This window comes from Crinia signifera, chromosome 6 (assembly GCF_055691185.1).
Source record: "Crinia signifera chromosome 6, ASM5569118v1, whole genome shotgun sequence".
Lineage (NCBI taxonomy): Eukaryota > Metazoa > Chordata > Amphibia > Anura > Myobatrachidae > Crinia > Crinia signifera.
In genome coordinates this window covers 35,393,361-35,402,488 of record NC_139222.1, presented here as the reverse complement: position 1 = coordinate 35,402,488, position 9,128 = coordinate 35,393,361, and the positions used below count along the sequence as shown (strand labels likewise).

The window sequence follows — 9,128 nt, the reverse complement described above, 5'->3', positions numbered from 1 at the left end:
GGTCTTGTTTGTCCAGGGAGAATTCAAATCTCTTCCAGCTTAATTTTGTGCCTCTACTCGCTAGCTTAAAAGCCTCGGTTTCAAAATGGTCCGTACTTAAATTATCCTGGTTGGGCAGAATTAACACGATAAAAATGAACACCCTCCCCAAAATACTATTTTTACTCCAAGCCCTCCCAATTACAATGCCCTCTTCTTTCTTCAAAGAATTACAAAGTATAGTGAGTAAATTTGTTTGGATGAATCGCAGACCTAGAATCTCTGAAAAAGGCCTTGTCCAAAGTCGAGATAGGGGCGGCTTACAACTCCCTCACGTCCTCAGTTACTACCATTCTGTAGACATAACCAGGATTGTGGGGGAGTCTAGACCTGTACAATGCAAACAGTGGCCGGCTATCGAAGGTCACTCGTGGGTATATCCCCCCGTGTCATCCCTTGGCTCCAGAGGATCCCACTGGTACGACATCCAACTCTGACCCCAACACTCTTGGAGCAGGTACAGACGTCTCCACTATTTTAACCTGGGTGCGTCGCTCCTTACTCCTCTAATTAATAACCCTGAATTCCTCCCGGGATTCAATTTACAGAACCTCCCTAGTCGCTTCTCTGTGGACATATCATACCTGGGTCAGTTGGTGGATAGATCTGGATTACGTTCCTTTGAGGACTTACATAAGGATATTGGTCTCCCGACAGGTCTCTTCTGGTTCTATCTATCCAAATGAGACATTATGTCGTCTCCCTTCCTAAACGAAATCACAGCTGGGAACCAACTCCCTTTGAGTTGCTATTGCTCTCTCGGGAATCTCCAGAACACTTGTTTTCCAAATTTGATGAAATATGCCTGTGTAACCTCCCAGATCCAACGCCTGCATACACAGTAGCTTGGCACAAAGAGCTTGGTCGGGACCTGTCAGAGGACCAGTGGATTCAAATATTTAAATATGTTTTTGCATCCTCCTCATCAATCCAAACACTAGAAACCCAGTATAAGATACTATCTCGTTGGTATAGATGCCCATCCACACTACGCAAAATGAATAACGCTACACCGGATTTCTGCTGGAGATGCAATCAGCATCCGGGCAATCCCTTACACATATGGTGGTCTTGCCCAGTTATTCAAGAATACTGGTGTCAGATCCATAATATCTCAGAAAAAATTACTAACTCCTCTCTCCCCTTTGGCCCGGAATTTTGGTTGCTTAATCTTATGGAAACGCCCATTTCCCAATTTAAGAAATCTTTAATTAGACACCTAATGAATGCAGCTAGGGCGGTCATACTCTGCCATTGGAGAACAAACTCGGCCCCTCCCATTGCGCACTGGTTTCGCAGAATAGATCTATACATGTCCATGGAGGATCTGGCTCACATATAAAGAATCCTCAGATTATTCTCATTATATTATGTCAGGCCAGGTCGTTGAGATGTAGTGGCCCCTGGGCACAACCCTCTCCCTCCCCACCCTTCTTTTCCCTTCCACCTCTCTCTTCTTTACCATACATTCACTATACTACTCCACCTTCTCGCAAAGAATGTACTTTTTTTTTTTCTTAAACGACGATTAGTTGCATTGGGCCAGATGTATTAAGCCTGGCAAAGAGATAAACTAGAGTTAATGTGGAAGGAGATAACGCATCAGCCAATCGGCTGTGTTTGAAATATGACAGTTGGGACTTGATTGGCTGGTGCGTTATCTCCTTGCAATTTAACTCCAGTTTATCTCTTTGCCAGGCTTAATACATCTGCCCCATTATGTCAATGCTCTGTTTCATAAATATACCCACATCATATACAAATACTGCACATAATTCCTGTAATTGTCTTTATTATTTTCTTATTTGACTGTGCATTACATTGTTTCGGATCAATGATGTATTGTGACTTTCGTCGATAAAAATTGATTGCACAAAAAAAAAAATATATATGTATGTGTATATATATATATATGTATGTGTATATATATATATATATATATATATATATATATATATATATATATTCCATATTACTGGCACTCACATTTGAATAGTAAATTGCTGGGGTGACATTCCATATGTAGTGAAACTTGCTAGAAGGTCGCTACTGTTTGATTACAAGACTGGTGAGTGACTCCTTCTATTTCTACTATATATATATATATATATATATATATATGTGAAGGAGGCGGCACTCGTCAGTCTTCTTTCAAGATAGTAAAAAAGCCTTTATTATCCGACGGCGTTTCGGAACTTAATCCGTATTCATGGACATACAAGTGCACAATGATTTAAAATGGCATTAAATAACAGACAAAATCCCGCCCCCATTAACGTGACCAGGCAACACCTGGGCTTACCGGCATCCGGACAATCAGCTGTAGCTGTCAACGCCGAGAAGCAGGTTCCCCGTCTCACTGCGCACCAGAATTTTTTGGGAAACAGACACCTTAACAGAAGATGAACACTCCAGCAGATAATGAAGTAATACCTCCTCAATTAAAGAAAATCATGCCGACATCCAGGTTTGAGCCGACATCCACCAGTCCATCTATTAAGACATTTACCCGTTTATTACAACAAATGGGAGATCCACAATCCACTGCAGATCCTTGTCGCCCTAATTTGACAGTAATACAACAACAGGCTCTTAATGAACTGTCCAAAAGGAGAGACATTATTGTGAGAAGTGCGGACAAGGGCGGTGCTGTTGTCGTGCAGGACTTGGATCGGTATCAAAGTGAGTGTGACAACCAGCTTTCTGATACACAAATCTATAAATGCTTGTCGAGAGATCCAACCGGGGAATACAAGGTTGAGCTGGACACTGTATTATTAAATGCTTACAGGACAGGTCACATCGGTGACAAGTTATATGAGGCTCTTAAGGTTGAGTACCCGATAGTGCCCTTATTTTACACACTGCCGAAACTCCATAAAGGACCCCCTAAATCCCCCCGGCCGTCCGATTATCTCGGCCCGGGGGTCCTTATTCCATCCGGTTGCTGTGTATCTCGACAGCATTTTAAACCCATTGGTACAGGGCATGCCAGGTTACCTAAAAGATACGACCACATTGTTAAAAGACCTGGAATTACTCCAACAGACTAGGGGTTTGGAGTCGTACCATTGCATTTGTACTGCGGACGTGACTAGCCTCTACACCTGTATCCCACATGATGCAGGTGTGGAGGAAGTACGTTCTTTCATCAATTCTATAGGAACCTATACTGGTCCTTCAGTAGAATTTGTGACACAGCTACTCAGGCTTATTCTAACCCGAAATTACTTTGTGTTTAACAGTAAATACTATTTACAGGTGTCTGGCTGCGCAATGGGGTCCCCTGTGGCCCCTGCGTATGCCAACATCTTTATGCACAATATAGAACAAGGGTTATTTTACCATCACAACTCATTAAAAGTAGAAGTATTATTTTACAGGCGTTTTATTGATGATCTACTTATTGTTTGGGGTGATGAGCCTGAGAGGCTGATTGATCTTTTGTTACAACATAACTTGTCCGCTAGTGTTGTTAAACTCACCCATACACTTGACGTTGATACAGTGCACTTTTTGGATGTGAATATACAGGTTAAGAATAAGCAAATTCAAACAATGCTATTTATTAAACCTACTGACCGTAATACGGTGTTGAGAAACGAAAGCTTTCACCCAGTCTCCACCAGAAAAGGTTTACCCTATTCCCAACTACTTCGGGTCAGAAGAATAACCTCAGACCCTGACCAGATTTCACCAGCAATGGACGCTATGGTGGCTAGATTTATTGATAGAGGTTACCCACGAGGGGAACTCCTTCAATTAAAAGAAAAAGTTCTCAATATTCCAAGGGCCAAACTCCTTAATGACAGCAAACAAAAGGAAGTTGTCCCCACGGGTAAAGTCCCCTGGGTGCACCAGTTTTCCACCAAAAGTAAAAGGAATATTGCTAGAGCTAAACAATTTTGGCCTACTATTTCCACCGACAAAGATCTTCCATTATTGTCCAATACTAAATTACTGCCTAGCCTAACAAGAGGCAAGAATATAAAAGATCAGGTAGTGAAATTGGACATATCTGGTTGGGATAAACCACAGGGACCACGGTTTCTAGGAAGGAAGAACGGGTAAAACAAAAAAAGGTGTTTGAAAAGTCCCAAGGTGCTAAAAATTCTTTGCAGCCGCAAACCAAAACTGGAGGACCACTGAACAATCCTCTCTGGTAGATGCTTCGGAACAAAGGAAGGTCTGCTGGCGCTGAACTTGTTTGTCCACGGGATGAATACTCGTGATGTGGATGGAAATATGAAAAATAATAATAATAAAAAAATTTGATGAGATGATTGTGAAGTGAGAGTGTTTTTTAGTGAGACAAGAACACTCTGGGTGAGGGATTCGTACCAAAACTCACAAATAGTAGGTGCGTTATAAGCATATAACGGTATCTTTTTATGGGTCCACCCGTGTGTGAAATGTGGAAGACAATACCAATAGTGAAGGAAAGTCTCAAGAAGGGCGTACCGTACTCACTGAATGATCAGGAGTAATCACGCACATAAAGGTATCTTTATGAGTGGGTAAATATGTAGTATCCAGGATAGATGCCTACCGTACTCACTGAGAACGCAGGCAGTATACACACATAGGGGTTTCTTTTAGAAGACACGAGGTCCACTCTCCAATAAAAGCCCTCAGCCTCAATGGCAGGGGTATATGCAAAAAAGGAGGAGGACCGTTCTTAGTAAAAATGATTTAATAGAGGAACAACTGATATGTGGCCAATTGGCCAATAACCACAAAACAGAAGGTCCAATGAATAATAAAAAATGACAATAAAAACAGAATGAAACACTCACTTTTCTCCCAACATGTTTCGGCGGTCACAGCCGCCTTTTTCAAGGTAGAAAGTGAATGAACTGGCAGGGATTATATAGCACCATGAAGGAAGCACTTCCGGGTCCCGGTATTATCCGTGTAAAGAATAAAACAGGGCTTAATGTAATATATAGACGCCATTTCAGAAGTAATAAAATATATCTCTTATTCTTACCGGCACTTTAGTGCGTGTTCCTTCGTATTTGGAACGCATGGTGGACTTCCGGGCTGTGGAACGCACGGCCGGACAGCAGGTGTGCAACCAGAAGTAATGTCCCTAATTTCCTTAGTGGTTTTAAGACGGACAATGGAATAGAAAAAATCATCATGAAAGGCACACCATAATGATTTAATCTAAGCGAAATATAAATTATTTTGCCTTAAAATTCTTTTAGAGAAAAAAACGATTATATATGACACATGGTAATAGCGAATTTTCTAAAAGGACCAGTTAATAAAATAAATAGTGCTTCCTTCATGGAAAAAATGCAGCATATATACATACTTAAAAATACATGCTAAAAAAGACAATTAAAAAATAATTAAAAAACATATATATAAATTTTATTATGAAAAGTGACTATGTGCTGTATCTACAGAAACCATTTGAGTTCAAACTCATGGTTTAGACCATTAGGAGATAGGGTGGACAAATTAAATATCCACCTCATCTCCGTTTGGGCAAGGCAAACATCCCTATTATTATATCCAATTACTTTTGACGGCCTCTAGGCCCCAAAAGCCTGTGATATGCTTGGTGGAACTATTATGGACCTCCAAAAAATGCAATGAAAAAGGGTGTTCCTTAAAACCCTTCTTAATGTTGCGTACGTGCTCAGCGAAACGTATTTTCATGGTTCTTTTGGTCTTACCAATATATAGTTTCTCGCATGAACACTTTATAGCGTAAACAACATAATTAGTATTGCATGTTATAAATTGTTTTGGTTTAATGATGATGTTATTAAGATTTATTTCTGTATATTTCCTCACCATTGATGGACAAGATTTACAGATAGCACAATCTCCACAACGATGAAACCCGTTATTCCGCGTGGAGATGACATTCTGTTCAATAAAAGCGCTTTTAACCAATTTATCCTTAAGATTAGCTGCTCGCCTATAGATAAATTTTGGTTTGATTGGTAAGACATTAACCAAGACAGGATCTTCCATTAGGAGTTTCCAATTTTGTTTAAAAATTTGCTCTATAGACCTATAATAAGCATTATATTGGGTACTAAAAGCAATGGTATAATTTTGTTTCTGAGAAGTTGTACTGGTAGATTTATCTTTAAGTAGGTCATCTCTTGCGAGAGACCTAGTTTCTTCCAAAGCTTTATCTAATAATGTATTATCATACCCTTTATTTAAGAATTTTTTCTTCATTTTATTTGCGCTTATCTCAAAGTTGGTCAAATTGGAGCAATTGCGTTTCAAACGCACAAATTGTCCTTTGGGGACGTTGGATACCCATCTTTTGGGTCTGGCACTTACATCGACAGCCATTACATCGACACCATTAGTTCGACAGCTCAATAGGTCGACATGGTTTTAGATCGACATACCATTAGGTCGACATGTCATTAGGTCGACAGCTCATTAGGTCAAAATGTTTTTAGGTCAACACTACCATTAGGTCGACAGTGACTATGTCGACAGTCAAAAGGTCGACATGGGGTTTTTTACTTTTTGGCCGAAATGTCGACAGTCGACATGGACACAGTTTGAAGTGTACCGCAGCCCCTCACATCGCTCGCAATGCTTCGGGCACGGTGCCTCGCTGCGCTCGGCACACTATTTTATTCTCCCACCGCGCCCTAGTGGATAGTAGGGCATGAAATACCGCCTGTCGGCTCAAAAAACAGTGAAAAAACCCATGTCGACCTTTTGACTGTCGACATAGACACGGTCGACCTAATGGTAGTGTCGACCTAAAAACATGTCGACCTAATGAGCTGTCGACCTAAAACCATGTCGACCTATTGAGCTGTTGAACTAATGGTGTCGATGTAATGGCTGTCGATGTAAGTGCTGTCTAACAATAGTCCGGATACCCATCTTTTGAGGTGGTTGCTCGAAGGATTAATGTAGGAATTCGAGTCTGATGGTTTATAATAAACCGTGGTCTCCAATTTCCCATTTTCTGAAAAAATTCTAAGATCAAGAAAATTCACCTCAATTTTATTGATATTGAAGGAGAGCTGAATATTAAAATCATTATTATTAAGGTGTGCGCAAAACCTATTAAGCTCTGACTCCTGTCCCCTCCATATAAACAGCACGTCGTCAATATAGCGCCACCACTGGACCAGATTTGCTCCCCAGCCATGCCCGTGCCATACCATCAGGTTTTCCCATCTGCCCATAAATATATTGGCATAGCTGGGGGCAAATCTGGTCCCCATGGCTGTGCCAACCTCTTGAATATAAAAACAACCATTAAAATTAAAATAATTATTAACTAAAATAAATTTAAATTCCCTGTATTAGTAACCTCTGTAAACCAGGGTCAATGTCAGTATTCTCCAATGCTTGTTTAACTGCTAGTATACCATCGGTATGTCTAATAATCGTATACAAGGACGTGACGTCCGCTGTAATTAAAAAACAGTCATCGTCCCAACAGACGTCCTTAAGCTTGTTTAGAACGTCCTTAGTATCCTTAAGGTGGGATTTGTTAGTAAGCACGATAGGTTGAAGATAATGATCAATAAAATAAGACAGATTAGCAGTTAACCTGGAAGAACGGGTGCTTCCGCTGTTTGGGTTGTGTCACCTGCAGATCTATGCTGGTTGGCACATCCTTTAGCCATCCACATTCAGGGAAACGCATTCCTATAAGATTTCCCCTTTCCTGTCATTCCACCCACGTTGTGTACTTGTTAACTTGTCCCTGTGGCCTGTCCTATGTGGGGAAAACCCAATGCACATTTAAGGAGCGCATGGCCCTACATAGGTCAGGCATACACCATGGTGACCAGCCAGTGGCCCGCCATTGTATTATATTAGGACATAGTGTGGCCAGCATCAGATCAATGGTGATAGATCAGGTTCCTGCCTCTTTAAGAGGAGGCAATAGGAACAAGAAATTGCTGCAGCTAGAATGTAAATGGATCTTCTTTTTACAAACAATTTCCCCTAAGGGTCTTAACGAAAACCTGGGGCTCCAGTGTTTTCTATAGTACCCCTAATTGCTCATGCCAGGAGCCTATGTCAGAACACTAATTTATCGGTTAACTAATGTAATAATATTTTACATTTACTTCTGATTGTAAAAATGTCTGTTCCCCTTTAAATGTTTATGTCTTTCTGTCCGTATTCCCTGTTCCGCTGAATAACATGGTTCAAGATCACTAATTACTGTTATGATTTCCCGTAATGAAGGGATCTATAGCGGATACTTTTACTGATGTATGAGTTTTTAATAATGTTTATATGGCACATATATATTACGTTTATAATGTGTCGTTTTTATTTATTTCCTTTAGTGTTGGTGGGTTGCCTAGCAACTACAGTGGTGATGCCAGGTTACAAGGCAAAGCGGCGTGGAGCGGGTCAGCTGATCAGAAGTAAGGCAAGTACCTTACACGCTGAAGCCGGGAGACGCTATCACGCTGGCATTGCGTGTGACGTCATCCTGGTGCGCAGTGAGACGGGGAACCTGCTTCTCGGCGTTGACAGCTACAGCTGATTGTCCGGATGCCGGTAAGCCCAGGTGTTGCCTGGTCACGTTAATGGGGGCGGGATTTTGTCTGTTATTTAATGCCATTTTAAATCATTGTGCACTTGTATGTCCATGAATACGGATTAAGTTCCGAAACGCCGTCGGATAATAAAGGCTTTTTTACTATCTTGAAAGAAGACTGACGAGTGCCGCCTCCTTCACACATCTATATTGGAGCAAGTCTATTTTGTTTCCTGGGAAGGCACCGCAGCATTACTCTTACAAACGTGAGTGCCGGACCCAATACCTGCTATATATATATATATATATATATATATATATATATATATATAATGCAGAGAGGTTGTTAAACAAAGCAAAAAGCAGTTACAACAATGAGGTAATATAATGACTCAGTAATACATATACCATCTGCTTTCCCATATACAGTCAGACTAGGAGACATGGAGTCTTATTGCACACTGATCACTCAGGTCACTGTAACCATGGGAATACATCACAGCAGCAATAGAACTGTAACATTAGCATAAATGGTGCATTCAGCCAATCAGACGTGACAGCCGGCATTACATGTGTGTAACTTACA

The 9,128-nt window shown here is 40.8% G+C and overlaps 1 long non-coding RNA gene across 1 annotated transcript in view; it reads left to right on the top strand.

Annotated features, from left to right (window-relative positions):
• The first annotated feature begins 8,639 nt into the window (after positions 1-8,639).
• The window catches only part of LOC146007529 (uncharacterized), a 43,764-nt gene continuing 43,275 nt past the window's right edge, over positions 8,640-9,128 (top strand). Inside the window, exon 1 of the long non-coding RNA XR_014444345.1 lies at positions 8,640-8,808. This is a non-coding gene — a long non-coding RNA (uncharacterized LOC146007529). The remainder of the gene's footprint in view (positions 8,809-9,128) is intronic.